Source organism: Ambystoma mexicanum, chromosome 5p (assembly GCF_040938575.1).
Source record: "Ambystoma mexicanum isolate Mex_15411 chromosome 5p, UKY_AmexF1_1, whole genome shotgun sequence".
NCBI lineage: Eukaryota > Metazoa > Chordata > Amphibia > Caudata > Ambystomatidae > Ambystoma > Ambystoma mexicanum.
The window spans coordinates 742,797,626-742,814,602 of NC_090930.1; the positions used below are offsets into that span (position 1 = coordinate 742,797,626).

The 16,977-nt window shown below is 39.5% G+C and overlaps 11 non-coding genes across 11 annotated transcripts; 5 read left to right on the forward strand and 6 right to left on the reverse strand.

The window, feature by feature from the left end:
* Positions 1-86: 86 nt before the first annotated feature.
* On the reverse strand, positions 87-158 carry TRNAQ-CUG (transfer RNA glutamine (anticodon CUG)). Its single transcript has one exon. It is a non-coding gene; the product is annotated as a tRNA-Gln (tRNA).
* Positions 159-2,528: 2,370 nt separating this feature from the next.
* Positions 2,529-2,600, forward strand: TRNAQ-UUG (transfer RNA glutamine (anticodon UUG)). The gene has a single exon. It is a non-coding gene; the product is annotated as a tRNA-Gln (tRNA).
* Positions 2,601-3,507: 907 nt separating this feature from the next.
* Positions 3,508-3,579, reverse strand: TRNAQ-CUG (transfer RNA glutamine (anticodon CUG)). Its single transcript has one exon. It is a non-coding gene; the product is annotated as a tRNA-Gln (tRNA).
* A 1,237-nt stretch (positions 3,580-4,816) lies between these two features.
* TRNAQ-CUG (transfer RNA glutamine (anticodon CUG)) lies at positions 4,817-4,888 on the reverse strand. The gene has a single exon. It is a non-coding gene; the product is annotated as a tRNA-Gln (tRNA).
* A 2,380-nt stretch (positions 4,889-7,268) lies between these two features.
* Positions 7,269-7,340, forward strand: TRNAQ-UUG (transfer RNA glutamine (anticodon UUG)). The gene has a single exon. It is a non-coding gene; the product is annotated as a tRNA-Gln (tRNA).
* Positions 7,341-9,547: 2,207 nt separating this feature from the next.
* Positions 9,548-9,619, reverse strand: TRNAQ-CUG (transfer RNA glutamine (anticodon CUG)). The gene has a single exon. It is a non-coding gene; the product is annotated as a tRNA-Gln (tRNA).
* A 2,384-nt stretch (positions 9,620-12,003) lies between these two features.
* Positions 12,004-12,075, forward strand: TRNAQ-UUG (transfer RNA glutamine (anticodon UUG)). Its single transcript has one exon. It is a non-coding gene; the product is annotated as a tRNA-Gln (tRNA).
* Positions 12,076-12,984: 909 nt separating this feature from the next.
* Positions 12,985-13,056, reverse strand: TRNAQ-CUG (transfer RNA glutamine (anticodon CUG)). Its single transcript has one exon. It is a non-coding gene; the product is annotated as a tRNA-Gln (tRNA).
* A 259-nt stretch (positions 13,057-13,315) lies between these two features.
* On the forward strand, positions 13,316-13,387 carry TRNAQ-UUG (transfer RNA glutamine (anticodon UUG)). Its single transcript has one exon. It is a non-coding gene; the product is annotated as a tRNA-Gln (tRNA).
* Positions 13,388-14,300: 913 nt separating this feature from the next.
* Positions 14,301-14,372, reverse strand: TRNAQ-CUG (transfer RNA glutamine (anticodon CUG)). The gene has a single exon. It is a non-coding gene; the product is annotated as a tRNA-Gln (tRNA).
* Positions 14,373-16,738: 2,366 nt separating this feature from the next.
* TRNAQ-UUG (transfer RNA glutamine (anticodon UUG)) lies at positions 16,739-16,810 on the forward strand. Its single transcript has one exon. It is a non-coding gene; the product is annotated as a tRNA-Gln (tRNA).
* Positions 16,811-16,977: the final 167 nt, after the last annotated feature.

The following is a 16,977-nucleotide window of genomic DNA, read 5'->3' on the forward strand; positions in this document are numbered from 1 at the left end:
GAATAATGCTATGAAAGTGGGCGACACAGCAGCGTCATTGCTATTAAAACAAGACACTGAGAGGAAAACAAACACAGTAATTCCCAAGGTCCCACCGAGATTTGAACTCGGATCGCTGTATTCAGAGTCCAGAGTGCTAACCATTACACCATGGAACCTACATACTTAGTGACATGATGAACGTCATTGCAGCAAAAAAAGCGCCTTTTAGAGAATGTATGCAATATTCTTTTATCTTATGCCTCCAGAGGAAGAATCCTATCCAAATGAGCTGTAAAGCAAAGAGTTTGCTATTGCGCAACAACCAACTAAACAGTTCCACATTTGCATAATATCCGTGGGCTAGGAATATGAGTTTGTTAAAATGATGCATGAGATCTCGATTCTCATTTCTGTTACAACTCTGTCAGGTTGCACCAGCAAGGGGCCCATGGTGTAATGGTTAGCAAAGAACATTACTGAAGGGCCCCTCGGCCAGCCAGAAAGCCAAAATGGAGAGAACGGCATGAACTGGTTGTGAATGAGCTTCAAAATGCGTTCACAGGTAATTGAACTGGTGATCTCCTCAGTTTATACACCTGGAACTCCTGTCAATAGCAACAGTCGGCAGCTGGGTTGCCAGACATTTCGTCGAAAAAAATTTGTCCACAGGACAATTGGTCGAAACCATTTGGTCGAAAACCAAATGGTCGAATTGCTTTTGTTTTTTATTTTCACTTTTTTTTTTGTGAGGGGGTTTTGGGGGGTCCCCCTAACCCCCTTTTTTTCTAAAAACCCCTTTTTTTCCCTAAACTACAACCTAAAAAATATATATATAAATAAATTAAAAAATCGACCATTTGGCTTTCGACCAAATTACGTCGACCAAATGTCTTTCGACGAAATGTCTTTCGACGAAATGTCCGGACAGCGGCAGCTGGTCTGTGTCAGTAATGGCAATTTGATTTTGCCATTTTCACAACTCCCTAATAAATGAACAAAATGTTCCATTTGTAGGCACAGTTACATGCTATGGTATGTATACCATGCTTAATAACCACCATAGGAGGCTCAGAGCACCATCCGCATTCTTACGTACAAAACATGTAAGGAAATAATCAGATCTTTTGCTCTGCAGGAGTCAGGCTTCTTTAAAGCCTGACAAAGTGGCAGAGTGCCATTGTAAACTGAGGCATGATGAAACCATGCCCAAGAACCCAGGCAGGTTAAACCCTTCCACTCATGCCCCTAGGCCCCGAACGGCCAGGTTCTATAGACAGGGCAGCTGGCATGGATTATGGACACTTTTAACATAGGGTGGTTTTTCAACCTTATCTCCTCTGGGAGCAAAGCGCTGGACAGGGTTTCCTGTACGTTTTTGAGGTTCGCAGGGATCTATGTGTGGATGTTTCTTGGTGTGAAAAGCATGACACCTTTTGGGGTGACACCAGGCTCTTCTGGGAGTTAATTTGCATAATCTCTACTTTCTATTTTATGTGACATGGGCTGCAGTTACATTGTTCTGTTAATAGAGGGCAACACACAGGTCATAGTTCCAAACAGGGGTGCACGGTCTGCTTGCTAGCTTACATTTACAGTTCTATTTGGGATTCACCGCCTTTTCATAAACTGAGTACTCTTCCGGAGTATTTCTAACTTATGTAGGTGTTTTGGGGGTGTTACGTGCCTTTGTATGACTGCTGCAAACCACTTGATATTAGACATTGATTGGAAACGACATAAAAAATCCTGACACATATTGTAAGCGGACATAAAATGACCTATATTAGCTAATATAAGTAAACAGACATCACTCCCCCCTCCCCACAAAAAGGGATGTATGCGTACACAAAAAATAAAAATGAAAAACAAGCAACTACTGCAGTTAAAATCTAAAAATGTAAATTCAGTTACATGATCATGACTCGGAAGGGGAAGTTAAAAAGTAAAAAAACACAAGGTAGGAGAGAGGTTAGCTTTCCATGCCATGAGGGAGGAAGAGGTCTTCCAAGCACTGTTGTGTATGTTGGTCAATCCCTCTGAAACGCAAAAGGGATGTGCACATAGAAATCATAGCAGAGTCATCCAGAGAGACTATTTAATTCTTTTTTTTTCAAATTCTCAAAAGGAAGCTGCTATCAAATTGAACTATTCATCACAGCCACTGCTAGGAAATCTATGTGCATAAAATGACAATACACCCAAAGGAAAACAAAATATAGCTATAACATGTCAGATTACTAAATTCAGAGTCCAGCCTATTAACCATTAGACCATGGAACCTAAATACTTCCGCAAATGCTGAACTTCATTATGCCAAAACAGAGGCAGTCAGAAACAATATTTAATATTGCTTAATCATATGCCTCAAGCGGAAGAATTTGATATACATGCTCTATAAAGCACAGATATTGCTATAGCACAACGTCAATCGACAACATCGCTGTGTTTGTATGATATCAGTCAATTGGGACTATGAATCTGTAAAAATTGTAAATGTGCTCTATATTGCCATTTCTGATTCAACGCTCTCAGGTGCATCTTGCAAGGGTTCCATGGTGTAATGGTTAGCACTTTGGACTTTGAATCCAACGATCCGAGTTCAAGTCTCGGTGGAACCGTTATCTTGCTCTTACACTCCATTTTCTAATTTCTCAAATTACAATTCAACAGAGTTAATATTCAGAAGTTCAGTCGACTCAGGTAGCCGTTTTCACACTCTCTCTCTCTCTGCACGACATTACATTTAAATGCACTTTGGTGCCTGATACCAATACAGTGATGCAACTACATATCGTTAATGTACAATCCCTAAGGTCAATCAGAGTGGGCACCCAGATATCTCTCAGAAACATTTTCCACAGATGAATAATGTCCAACCTTAACTCTATGAAAAGAAAAATGTACACACTATGTGCAGTAGATTCTCTGCTCACTGGAACATGCAGAAACAACATTGATGTGAAAAGATTGGAAAAAGCCCTATTTTATTAACATTAAAAAATGTTATACAATTATTTTGGTGAATCATATTCACTTTCACAATCATTCCTATGTTTCAAGCAATTTGATGGTCTTATTAAATGTGTAAAAAATGTAATTCTTTGAGTTGACAAACTGTATGGAGAGCAAACTTTTTATAACTTACAAGAGTTATGAGTTCTAGAAAGTAGTGCATTTACTGATCAAGTGCCCTTGTTTAAATGTACTTACTTTATTTGGATCACACCTTTCTCGAAAGAAGAAATAAACTCTAAATCATCAGGAAACAATTCAACTGATTTTAGAGGCCTCCTGGGCTTTCAATGCAAATCGCTGAGATCAAAAGCCAGTTTAATAGCCATTATACCTTGGAGCTTTGGAGATATGAGAGTGGGCAGTTTCTTTGTGGCAAAAGAGAGTCATCCCCAGAATCTATTAATATTCTTTGGTCAAAGAAGACTGCCATCAAAGTGGGCTGTAAAGCAAAGCTATTGCTGTTATATCTATCTGCAAATGAAAGGCAACTCTAAAAGAGAAGCAGCCCCAAGGTCCCACCGAGACTTGAACTCGGATCGCTGGATTCAGAGTCCAGAGTGCTAACCATTACTCCATGGAACCCACATATTCAGTAGCATGATGCACTTCATTCTGGAAAAACAGAGCACATCAGAGAAAATATGTAATATTCCTATATCATTAGACTCCAGAGGAAGAATTTAATCCAAATGAGACATGAAGCCAATACTTTGCGATTGCACAGCATCCAACAGCAACAGTGCTGCTTCGATATAATATCAGTAAACGGTTACTATAGGTCAGTAAAAATCTTGACTGTGCCCTATATTCTCATTGCCCTTATGAAGCTCTGTTCAACAAGGGTTCCATGGTGTAATGGTTAGCACTTTGGACTTTGAATCCAGCGATCCAGTCTCGGTGGAACCTCTCTCTTGCTCTAACACACTTTGTGTCCTTGTTGTCTTAAATTATAGGCCAAAGATAGTAATATTCATAAGGTTAGTGGTGTAGGGTATTCATTTTCGCTCTCACTCTCTGGCATAACTTTTCATAAAAATCCACTTTTGTGCCTAGCACCTTAACCTTTATGCATTTTTTTAAAATGTATGAACAGTGAGGTCATTCTGAGTCGATGGGCAGATCTGCATCGGAAACATACATAAAAGATTTGAAATTTTCAAACTTAACTCAATGTTAAGAAACATGCTCAATCTGTGACCCAATGGATTCTCTTTTTACTTGAAGATGCAGCAACAACATTAATAATACCATTTTGGGAAAAGCAGCTCTATTGTATCGCCATTCTCTTTCAAAATTGTTAAAGGGTTAATCCTATGAAAAGCGACCACATTCAGAATCAATGATATTAATCAAGCGTCTTAACAGTCTTTACATGTTTGTAAAATGAAGGTATCAGTTTGAGATGAAAAATAGAACGAAGAACACACTTTTCTTAATTCACAAAAGGCCTGAGGTGTATAAATACTGTTTGTACCGACCAAGGGCCCATTCGTGAATGTACTTACTTTAGTTGGATCATACCTTTCTTCAAAGAAGACATCCACAATAAACGATAAGGGAAAGGTTCGACTGATGGTAAACTCTTACAGAGATTTGAATGTAAATTATTGGATTCAACCTCCAGGGTGCTACCATTACACCATGGGTCTTTCACACCACAGAAAGTGGTGGGTTTCATTGTGGCTAAAGAGCGTCATTCATGGAAAATCTTTCTTTTTTCAAATGCACCCAGGGAATAATGCTATGAAAGTGGGCGACACAGCAGCGTCATTGCTATTAAAACAAGACACTGAGAGGAAAACAAACACAGTAATTCCCAAGGTCCCACCAAGATTTGAACTCGGATCGCTGGATTCAGAGTCCAGAGTGCTAACCATTACACCATGGAACCTACATACTTAGTGACATGATGAACGTCATTGCAGCAAAAAAAGCGCCTTTTAGAAAATGTATGCAATATTCTTTTATCTTATGCCTCCAGAGGAAGAATCCTATCCAAATGAGCTGTAAAGCAAAGAGTTTGCTATTGCGCAACAACCAACTAAACAGTTCCACATTTGCATAATATCCGTGGGCTAGGAATATGAGTTTGTTAAAATGATGCATGAGATCTCGATTCTCATTTCTGTTACAACTCTGTCAGGTTGCACCAGCAAGGGGCCCATGGTGTAATGGTTAGCAAAGAACATTACTGAAGGGCCCCTCGGCCAGCCAGAAAGCCAAAATGGAGAGAACGGGCATGAACTGGTTGTGAATGAGCTTCAAAATGCGTTCACAGGTAATTGAACTGGTGATCTCCTCAGTTTATACACCTGGAACTCCTGTCAATAGCAACAGTCGGCAGCTGGGTTGCCAGACATTTCGTCGAAAAAAATTTGTCGACAGGACAATTGGTCGAAACCATTTGGTCGAAAACCAAATGGTCGAATTGCTTTTGTTTTTTATTTTCACTTTTTTTTTTGGGAGGGGGGTTTGGGGGGTCCCCCCAACCCCCTTTTTTTCTAAAAACCCCTTTTTTTCCCTAAACTACAACCTAAAAAAATATATATAAATAAATTAAAAAATCAACCATTTGGCTTTCGACCAAATTACGTCGACCAAATGTCTTTCGACGAAATGTCTTTCGACGAAATGTCCGGACAGCGGCAGCTGGTCTGTGTCAGTAATGGCAATTTGATTTTGCCATTTTCACAACTCCCTAATAAATGAACAAAATGTTCCATTTGTAGGCACAGTTACATGCTATGGTATGTATACCATGCTTAATAACCACCATAGGAGGCTCAGAGCACCATCCGCATTCTTACGTACAAAACATGTAAGGAAATAATCAGATCTTTTGCTCTGCAGGAGTCAGGCTTCTTTAAAGCCTGACAAAGTGGCAGAGTGCCATTGTAAACTGAGGCATGATGAAACCATGCCCAAGAACCCAGGCAGGTTAAACCCTTCCACTCATGCCCCTAGGCCCCGAACGGCCACGAATGGCCAGGTTCTATAGACAGGGCAGCTGGCATGGATTATGGACACTTTTAACATAGGGTGGTTTTTCAACCTTATCTCCTCTGGGAGCAAAGCGCTGGACAGGGTTTCCTGTACGTTTTTGAGGTTCGCAGGGATCTATGTGTGGATGTTTCTTGGTGTGAAAAGCATGACACCTTTTGGGGTGACACCAGGCTCTTCTGGGAGTTAATTTGCATAATCTCTACTTTCTATTTTATGTGACATGGGCTGCAGTTACATTGTTCTGTTAATAGAGGGCAACACACAGGTCATAGTTCCAAACAGGGGTGCACGGTCTGCTTGCTAGCTTACATTTACAGTTCTATTTGGGATTCACTGCCTTTTCATAAACTGAGTACTCTTCCGGAGTATTTCTAACTTATGTAGGTGTTTTGGGGGTGTTACGTGCCTTTGTATGACTGCTGCAAACCACTTGATATTAGACATTGATTGGAAACGACATAAAAAATCCTGACACATATTGTAAGCGGACATAAAATGACCTATATTAGCTAATATAAGTAAACAGACATCACTCCCCCCTCCCCACAAAAAGGGATGTATGCGTACACAAAAAATAAAAATGAAAAACAAGCAACTACTGCAGTTAAAATCTAAAAATGTAAATTCAGTTACATGATCATGACTCGGAAGGGGAAGTTAAAAAGTAAAAAAACACAAGGTAGGAGAGAGGTTAGCTTTACATGCCATGAGGGAGGAAGAGGTCTTCCAAGCACTGTTGTCTATGTTGGTCAATCCCTCTGAAACGCAAAAGGGATGTGCACATAGAAATCAAAGCAGAGTCATCCAGAGAGACTATTTAATTCTTTTTTTTTCAAATTCTCAAAAGGAAGCTGCTATCAAATTGAACTATTCATCACAGCCACTGCTAGGAAATATATGTGCATAAAATGACAATACACCCAAAGGAAAACAAAATATAGCTATAACATGTCAGATTACTAAATTCAGAGTCCAGCCTACTAACCATTAGACCATGGAACCTAAATACTTCCGCAAATGCTGAACTTCATTATGCCAAAACAGAGGCAGTCAGAAACAATATTTAATATTGCTTAATCATATGCCTCAAGAGGAAGAATTTGATCTACCTGCTCTATAAAGCACAGAGATTGCTATAGCACAACGTCAATCGACAACATCGCTGTGTTTGTATGATATCAGTCAATTGGGACTATGAATCTGTAAAAATTGTAAATGTGCTCTATATTGCCATTTCTGATTCAACGCTCTCAGGTGCATCTTGCAAGGGTTCCATGGTGTAATGGTTAGCGCTTTGGACTTTGAATCCAACGATCCGAGTTCAAGTCTCGGTGGAACCGTTATCTTGCTCTTACACTCCATTTTCTAATTTCTCAAATTACAATTCAACAGAGTTAATATTCAGAAGTTCAGTCGACTCAGGTAGCCGTTTTCACACTCTCTCTCTCTCTGCACGACATTACATTTAAATGCACTTTGGTGCCTGATACCAATACAGTGATGCAACTACATATCGTTAATGTACAATCCCTAAGGTCAATCAGAGTGGGCACCCAGATATCTCTCAGAAACATTTTCCACAGATGAATAATGTCCAACCTTAACTCTATGAAAAGAAAAATGTACACACTATGTGCAGTAGATTCTCTGCTCACTGGAACATGCAGAAACAACATTGATGTGAAAAGATTGGAAAAAGCCCTATTTTATTAACATTAAAAAATGTTATACAATTATTTTGGTGAATCATATTCACTTTCACAATCATTCCTATGTTTCAAGCAATTTGATGGTCTTATTAAATGTGTAAAAAATGTAATTCTTTGAGTTGACAAACTGTATGGAGAGCAAACTTTTTATAACTTACAAGAGTTATGAGTTCTAGAAAGTAGTGCATTTACTGATCAAGTGCCCTTGTTTAAATGTACTTACTTTATTTGGATCACACCTTTCTCGAAAGAAGAAATAAACTCTAAATTATCAGGAAACAATTCAACTGATTTTAGAGGCCTCCTGGGCTTTCAATGCAAATCGCTGAGATCAAAAGCCAGTTTAATAGCCATTATACCTTGGAGCTTTGGAGATATGAGAGTGGGCAGTTTCTTTGTGGCAAAAGAGAGTCATCCCCAGACCCAGAAACTATTAATATTCTTTGGTCAAAGAAGACTGCCATCAAAGTGGGCTGTAAAGCAAAGCTATTGCTGTTATATCTATCTGCAAGTGAAAGGCAACTCTAAAAGAGAAGCAGCCCCAAGGTCCCACCGAGACTTGAACTTGGATCGCTGGATTCAGAGTCCAGAGTGCTAACCATTACTCCATGGAACCCACATATTCAGTAGCATGATGCACTTCATTCTGGAAAAACAGAGCACATCAGAGAAAATATGTAATATTCCTATATCATTAGACTCCAGAGGAAGAATTTAATCCAAATGAGACATGAAGCCAATACTTTGCGATTGCACAGCATCCAACAGCAACAGTGCTGCTTCGATATAATATCAGTAAACGGTTACTATAGGTCAGTAAAAATCTTGACTGTGCCCTATATTCTCATTGCCCTTATGAAGCTCTGCTCAACAAGGGTTCCATGGTGTAATGGTTAGCACTTTGGACTTTGAATCGGTGGAACCTCTCTCTTGCTCTAACACACTTTGTCTCCTTGTTGTCTTAAATTATAGGCCAAAGAGAGTAATATTCATAAGGTTAGTGGTGTAGGGTATTCATTTTCGCTCTCACTCTCTGGCATAACTTTTCATAAAAATCCACTTTTGTGCCTAGCACCTTAACCTTTATGCATTTTTTTTAAATGTATGAACAGTGAGGTCATTCTGAGTCGATGGGCAGATCTGCATCGGAAACATACATAAAAGATTTGAAATTTTCAAACTTAACTCAATGTTAAGAAACATGCTCAATCTGTGACCCAATGGATTCTCTTTTTACTTGAAGATGCAGCAACAACATTAATAATACCATTTTGGGAAAAGCAGCTCTATTGTATCGCCATTCTCTTTCAAAATTGTTAAAGGGTTAATCCTATGAAAAGCGACCACATTCAGAATCAATGATATTAATCAAGCGTCTTAACAGTCTTTACATGTTTGTAAAATGAAGGTATCAGTTTGAGATGAAAAATAGAACGAAGAACACACTTTTCTTAATTCACAAAAGGCCTGAGGTGTATAAATACAGTTTGCACCGACCAAGGGCCCATTCGTGAATGTACTTACTTTAGTTGGATCATACCTTTCTTCAAAGAAGACATCCACAATAAACGATAAGGGAAAGGTTCGACTGATGGTAAACTCTTACAGAGATTTGAATGCAAATTATTGGATTCAACCTCCAGGGTGCTACCATTACACCATGGGTCTTTCACACCACAGAAAGTGGTGGGTTTCATTGTGGCTAAAGAGCGTCATCCATGGAAAATCTTTCTTTTTTCAAATGCACCCAGGGAATAATGCTATGAAAGTGGGCGACACAGCAGCGTCATTGCTATTAAAACAAGACACTGAGAGGAAAACAAACACAGTAATTCCCAAGGTCCCACCGAGATTTGAACTCGGATCGCTGGATTCAGAGTCCAGAGTGCTAACCATTACACCATGGAACCTACATACTTAGTGACATGATGAACGTCATTGCAGCAAAAAAAGCGCCTTTTAGAGAATGAATGCAATATTCTTTTATCTTATGCCTCCAGAGGAAGAATCCTATCCAAATGAGCTGTAAAGCAAAGAGTTTGCTATTGCGCAACAACCAACTAAACAGTTCCACATTTGCATAATATCCGTGGGCTAGGAATATGAGTTTGTTAAAATGATGCATGAGATCTCGATTCTCATTTCTGTTACAACTCTGTCAGGTTGCACCAGCAAGGGGCCCATGGTGTAATGGTTAGCAAAGAACATTACTGAAGGGCCCCTCGGCCAGCCAGAAAGCCAAAATGGAGAGAACGGGCATGAACTGGTTGTGAATGAGCTTCAAAATGCGTTCACAGGTAATTGAACTGGTGATCTCCTCAGTTTATACACCTGGAACTCCTGTCAATAGCAACAATCGGCAGCTGGGTTGCCAGACATTTCGTCGAAAAAAATTTGTCGACAGGACAATTGGTCGAAACCATTTGGTCGAAACCAAATGTTCGAATTGCTTTTGTTTTTTATTTTCACATTTTTTTTTGGGGGGTGGGGGTTGGGGGGGTCCCCGCCAACCCCCTTTTTTTCTAAAAACCCCTTTTTTTCCCTAAACTACAATCTAAAAAATATATATATAAATAAATTAAAAAATCGACCATTTGGCTTTCGACCAAATTACGTCGACCAAATGTCTTTCGACGAAATGTCTTTCGACGAAATGTCCAGACAGCGGCAGCTGGTCTGTGTCAATAATGGCAATTTGATTTTGCCATTTTCACAACTCCCTAATAAATGAACAAAATGTTCCATTTGTAGGCACAGTTACATGCTATGGTATGTATACCATGCTTAATAACCACCATAGGAGGCTCAGAGCACCATCCGCATTCTTACGTACAAAACATGTAAGGAAATAATCAGATCTTTTGCTCTGCAGGAGTCAGGCTTCTTTAAAGCCTGACAAAGTGGCAAAGTGCCATTGTAAACTGAGGCATGATGAAACCATGCCCAAGAACCCAGGCAGGTTAAACCCTTCCACTCATGCCCCTAGGCCCCGAATGGCCACGAACGGCCAGGTTCTATAGACAGGGCAGCTGGCATGGATTATGGACACTTTTAACATAGGGTGGTTTTTCAACCTTATCTCCTCTGGGAGCAAAGCGCTGGACAGGGTTTCCTGTACGTTTTTGAGGTTCGCAGGGATCTATGTGTGGATGTTTCTTGGTGTGAAAAGCATGACACCTTTTGGGGTGACACCGGGCTCTTCTGGGAGTTAATTTACATAATCTCTACTTTCTATTTTATGTGACATGGGCTGCAGTTACATTGTTCTGTTAATAGAGGGCAACACACAGGTCATAGTTCCAAACAGGGGTGCACGGTCTGCTTGCTAGCTTACATTTACAGTTCTATTTGGGATTCACCGCCTTTTCATAAACTGAGTACTCTTCCGGAGTATTTCTAACTTATGTAGGTGTTTTGGGGGTGTTACGTGCCTTTGTATGACTGCTGCAAACCACTTGATATTAGACATTGATTGGAAACGACATAAAAAATCCTGACACATATTGTAAGCGGACATAAAATGACCTATATTAGCTAATATAAGTAAACAGACATCACTCCCCCCTCCCCACAAAAAAGGGATGTATGCGTACACAAAAAATAAAAATGAAAAACAAGCAACTACTGCAGTTAAAATCTAAAAATGTAAATTCAGTTACATGATCATGACTCGGAAGGGGAAGTTAAAAAGTAAAAAAACACACGGTAGGAGAGAGGTTAGCTTTCCATGCCATGAGGGAGGAAGAGGTCTTCCAAGCACTGTTGTGTATGTTGGTCAATCCCTCTGAAACGCAAAAGGGATGTGCACATAGAAATCAAAGCAGAGTCATCCAGAGAGACTATTTAATTCTTTTTTTTTCAAATTCTCAAAAGGAAGCTGCTATCAAATTGAACTATTCATCACAGCCACTGCTAGGAAATCTATGTGCATAAAATGACAATACACCCAAAGGAAAACAAAATATAGCTATAACATGTCAGATTACTAAATTCAGAGTCCAGCCTACTAACCATTAGACCATGGAACCTAAATACTTCCGCAAATGCTGAACTTCATTATGCCAAAACAGAGGCAGTCAGAAACAATATTTAATATTGCTTAATCATATGCCTCAAGAGGAAGAATTTGATCTACATGCTCTATAAAGCACAGAGATTGCTATAGCACAACGTCAATCGACAACATCGCTGTGTTTGTATGATATCAGTCAATTGGGACTATGAATCTGTAAAAATTGTAAATGTGCTCTATATTGCCATTTCTGATTCAACGCTCTCAGGTGCATCTTGCAAGGGTTCCATGGTGTAATGGTTAGCACTTTGGACTTTGAATCCAACGATCCGAGTTCAAGTCTCGGTGGAGCCGTTATCTTGCTCTTACACTCCATTTTCTAATTTCTCAAATTACAATTCAACAGAGTTAATATTCAGAAGTTCAGTCGACTCAGGTAGCCGTTTTCACACTCTCTCTCTCTCTCTGCACGACATTACATTTGAATGCACTTTGGTGCCTGATACCAATACAGTGATGCAACTACATATCGTTAATGTACAATCCCTAAGGTCAATCAGAGTGGGCACCCAGATATCTCTCAGAAACATTTTCCACAGATGAATAATGTCCAACCTTAACTCTATGAAAAGAAAAATGTACACACTATGTGCAGTAGATTCTCTGCTCACTGGAACATGCAGAAACAACATTGATGTGAAAAGATTGGAAAAAGCCCTATTTTATTAACATTAAAAAATGTTATACAATTATTTTGGTGAATCATATTCACTTTCACAATCATTCCTATGTTTCAAGCAATTTGATGGTCTTATTAAATGTGTAAAAAATGTAATTCTTTGAGTTGACAAACAGTATGGAGAGCAAACTTTTTATAACTTAAAAGAGTTATGAGTTCTAGAAAGTAGTGCATTTACTGATCAAGTGCCCTTGTTTAAATGTACTTACTTTATTTGGATCACACCTTTCTCGAAAGAAGAAATAAACTCTAAATTATCAGGAAACAATTCAATTGATTTTAGAGGCCTCCTGGGCTTTCAATGCAAATCGCTGAGATCAAAAGCCAGTTTAATAGCCATTATACCTTGGAGATTTGGAGATATGAGAGTGGGCAGTTTCTTTGTGGCAAAAGAGAGTCATCCCCAGAAACTATTAATATTCTTTGGTCAAAGAAGACTGCCATCAAAGTGGGCTGTAAAGCAAAGCTATTGCTGTTATATCTATCTGCAAATGAAAGGCAACTCTAAAAGAGAAGCAGCCCCAAGGTCCCACCGAGACTTGAACTCGGATCGCTGGATTCAGAGTCCAGAGTGCTAACCATTACTCCATGGAACCCACATATTCAGTAGCATGATGCACTTCATTCTGGAAAAACAGAGCACATCAGAGAAAATATGTAATATTCCTATATCATTAGACTCCAGAGGAAGAATTTAATCCAAATGAGACATGAAGCCAATACTTTGCGATTGCACAGCATCCAACAGCAACAGTGCTGCTTCGATATAATATCAGTAAACGGTTACTGTAGGTCAGTAAAAATCTTGACTGTGCCCTATATTCTCATTGCCCTTATGAAGCTCTGCTCAACAAGGGTTCCATGGTGTAATGGTTAGCACTTTGGACTTTGAATCCAGCGATCCGAGTTCAAGTCTCGGTGGAACCTCTCTCTTGCTCTAACACACTTTGTCTCCTTGTTGTCTTAAATTATAGGCCAAAGATAGTAATATTCATAAGGTTAGTGGTGTAGGGTATTCATTTTCGCTCTCGCTCTCTGGCATAACTTTTCATAAAAATCCACTTTTGTGCCTAGCACCTTAACCTTTATGCATTTTTTTTAAATGTATGAACAGTGAGGTCATTCTGAGTCGATGGGCAGATCTGCATCGGAAACATACATAAAAGATTTGAAATTTTCAAACTTAACTCAATGTTAAGAAACATGCTCAATCTGTGACCCAATGGATTCTCTTTTTACTTGAAGATGCAGCAACAACATTAATAATACCATTTTGGGAAAAGCAGCTCTATTGTATCGCCATTCTCTTTCAAAATTGTTAAAGGGTTAATCCTATGAAAAGCGACCACATTCAGAATCAATGATATTAATCAAGCGTCTTAACAGTCTTTACATGTTTTTAAAATGAAGGTATCAGTTTGAGATGAAAAATAGAACGAAGAACACACTTTTCTTAATTCACAAAAGGCCTGAGGTGTATAAATACTGTTTGTACCGACCAAGGGCCCATTCGTGAATGTACTTACTTTAGTTGGATCATACCTTTCTTCAAAGAAGACATCCACAATAAACGATAAGGGAAAGGTTCGACTGATGGTAAACTCTTACAGAGATTTGAATGCAAATTATTGGATTCAACCTCCAGGGTGCTACCATTACACCATGGGTCTTTCACACCACAGAAAGTGGTGGGTTTCATTGTGGCTAAAGAGCGTCATCCATGGAAAATCTTTCTTTTTTCAAATGCACCCAGGGAATAATGCTATGAAAGTGGGCGACACAGCAGCGTCATTGCTATTAAAACAAGCCACTGAGAGGAAAACAAACACAGTAATTCCCAAGGTCCCACCGAGATTTGAACTCGGATCGCTGGATTCAGAGTCCAGAGTGCTAACCATTACACCATGGAACCTACATACTTAGTAACATGATGAACGTCATTGCAGCAAAAAAAGCGCCTTTTAGAGAATGTATGCAATATTCTTTTATCTTATGCCTCCAGAGGAAGAATCCTATCCAAATGAGCTGTAAAGCAAAGAGTTTGCTATTGCGCAACAACCAACTAAACAGTTCCACATTTGCATAATATCCGTGGGCTAGGAATATGAGTTTGTTAAAATGATGCATGAGATCTCGATTCTCATTTCTGTTACAACTCTGTCAGGTTGCACCAGCAAGGGGGCCATGGTGTAATGGTTAGCAAAGAACATTACTGAAGGGCCCCTCGGCCAGCCAGAAAGCCAAAATGGAGAGAACGGGCATGAACTGGTTGTGAATGAGCTTCAAAATGCGTTCACAGGTAATTGAACTGGTGATCTCCTCAGTTTATACACCTGGAACTCCTGTCAATAGCAACAGTCGGCAGCTGGGTTGCCAGACATTTCACCGCAAAAAAATTTGTCGACAGGACAATTGGTCGAAACCATTTGGTCGAAAACCAAATGGTCGAATTGCTTTTGTTTTTTATTTTCACTTTTTTTTTTGGGAGGGGGGTTTGGGGGGTCCCCCCAACCCCCTTTTTTTCTAAAAACCCCTTTTTTTCCCTAAACTACAACCTAAAAAAATATATATAAATAAATTAAAAAATCAACCATTTGGCTTTCGACCAAATTACGTCGACCAAATGTCTTTCGACGAAATGTCCGGACAGCGGCAGCTGGTCTGTGTCAGTAATGGCAATTTGATTTTGCCATTTTCACAACTCCCTAATAAATGAACAAAATGTTCCATTTGTAGGCACAGTTACATGCTATGGTATGTATACCATGCTTAATAACCACCATAGGAGGCTCAGAGCACCATCCGCATTCTTACGTACAAAACATGTAAGGAAATAATCAGATCTTTTGCTCTGCAGGAGTCAGGCTTCTTTAAAGCCTGACAAAGTGGCAGAGTGCCATTGTAAACTGAGGCATGATGAAACCATGCCCAAGAACCCAGGCAGGTTAAACCCTTCCACTCATGCCCCTAGGCCCCAAACGGCCACGAACAGCCAGGTTCTATAGACAGGGCAGCTGGCATGGATTATGGACACTTTTAACATAGGGTGGTTTTTCAACCTTATCTCCTCTGGGAGCAAAGCGCTGGACAGGGTTTCCTGTACGTTTTTGAGGTTCGCAGGGATCTATGTGTGGATGTTTCTTGGTGTGAAAAGCATGACACCTTTTGGGGTGACATCAGGCTCTTCTGGGAGTTAATTTGCATAATCTCTACTTTCTATTTTATGTGACATGGGCTGCAGTTACATTGTTCTGTTAATAGAGGGCAACACACAGGTCATAGTTCCAAACAGGGGTGCACGGTCTGCTTGCTAGCTTACATTTACAGTTCTATTTGGGATTCACCGCCTTTTCATAAACTGAGTACTCTTCCGGAGTATTTCTAACTTATGTAGGTGTTTTGGGGGTGTTACGTGCCTTTGTATGACTGCTGCAAACCACTTGATATTAGACATTGATTGGAAACGACATAAAAAATCCTGACACATATTGTAAGCGGACATAAAATGACCTATATTAGCTAATATAAGTAAACAGACATCACTCCCCCCTCCCCACAAAAAGGGATGTATGCGTACACAAAAAATAAAAATGAAAAACAAGCAACTACTGCAGTTAAAATCTTAAAATGTAAATTCAGTTACATGATCATGACTCGGAAGGGGAAGTTAAAAAGTAAAAAAACACAAGGTAGGAGAGGGGTTAGCTTTACATGCCATGAGGGAGGAAGAGGTCTTCCGAGCACTGTTGTGTATGTTAGTCAATCCCTCTGAAACGCAAAAGGGATGTGCACATAGAAATCAAAGCAGAGTCATCCAGAGAGACTATTTAATTCTTTTTTTTTCAAATTCTCAAAAGGAAGCTGCTATCAAATTGAACTATTCATCACAGCCACTGCTAGGAAATCTATGTGCATAAAATGACAATACACCCAAAGGAAAACAAAATATAGCTATAACATGTCAGATTACTAAATTCAGAGTCCAGCCTACTAACCATTAGACCATGGAACCTAAATACTTCCGCAAATGCTGAACTTCATTATGCCAAAACAGAGGCAGTCAGAAACAATATTTAATATTGCTTAATCATATGCCTCAAGAGGAAGAATTTGATCTACATGCTCTATAAAGCACAGAGATTGCTATAGCACAACGTCAATCGACAACATCGCTGTGTTTGTATGATATCAGTCAATTGGGACTATGAATCTGTACAAATTGTAAATGTGCTCTATATTGCCATTTCTGATTCAACGCTCTCAGGTGCATCTTGCAGGGGTTCCATGGTGTAATGGTTAGCACTTTGGACTTTGAATCCAACGATCCGAGTTCAAGTCTCGGTGGAACCGTTATCTTGCTCTTACACTCCATTTTCTAATTTCTCAAATTACAATTCAACAGAGTTAATATTCAGAAGTTCAGTCGACTCAGGTAGCCGTTTTCACACTCTCTCTCTCTCTGCACGACATTACATTTAAATGCACTTTGGTGCCTGATACCAATACAGTGATGCAAC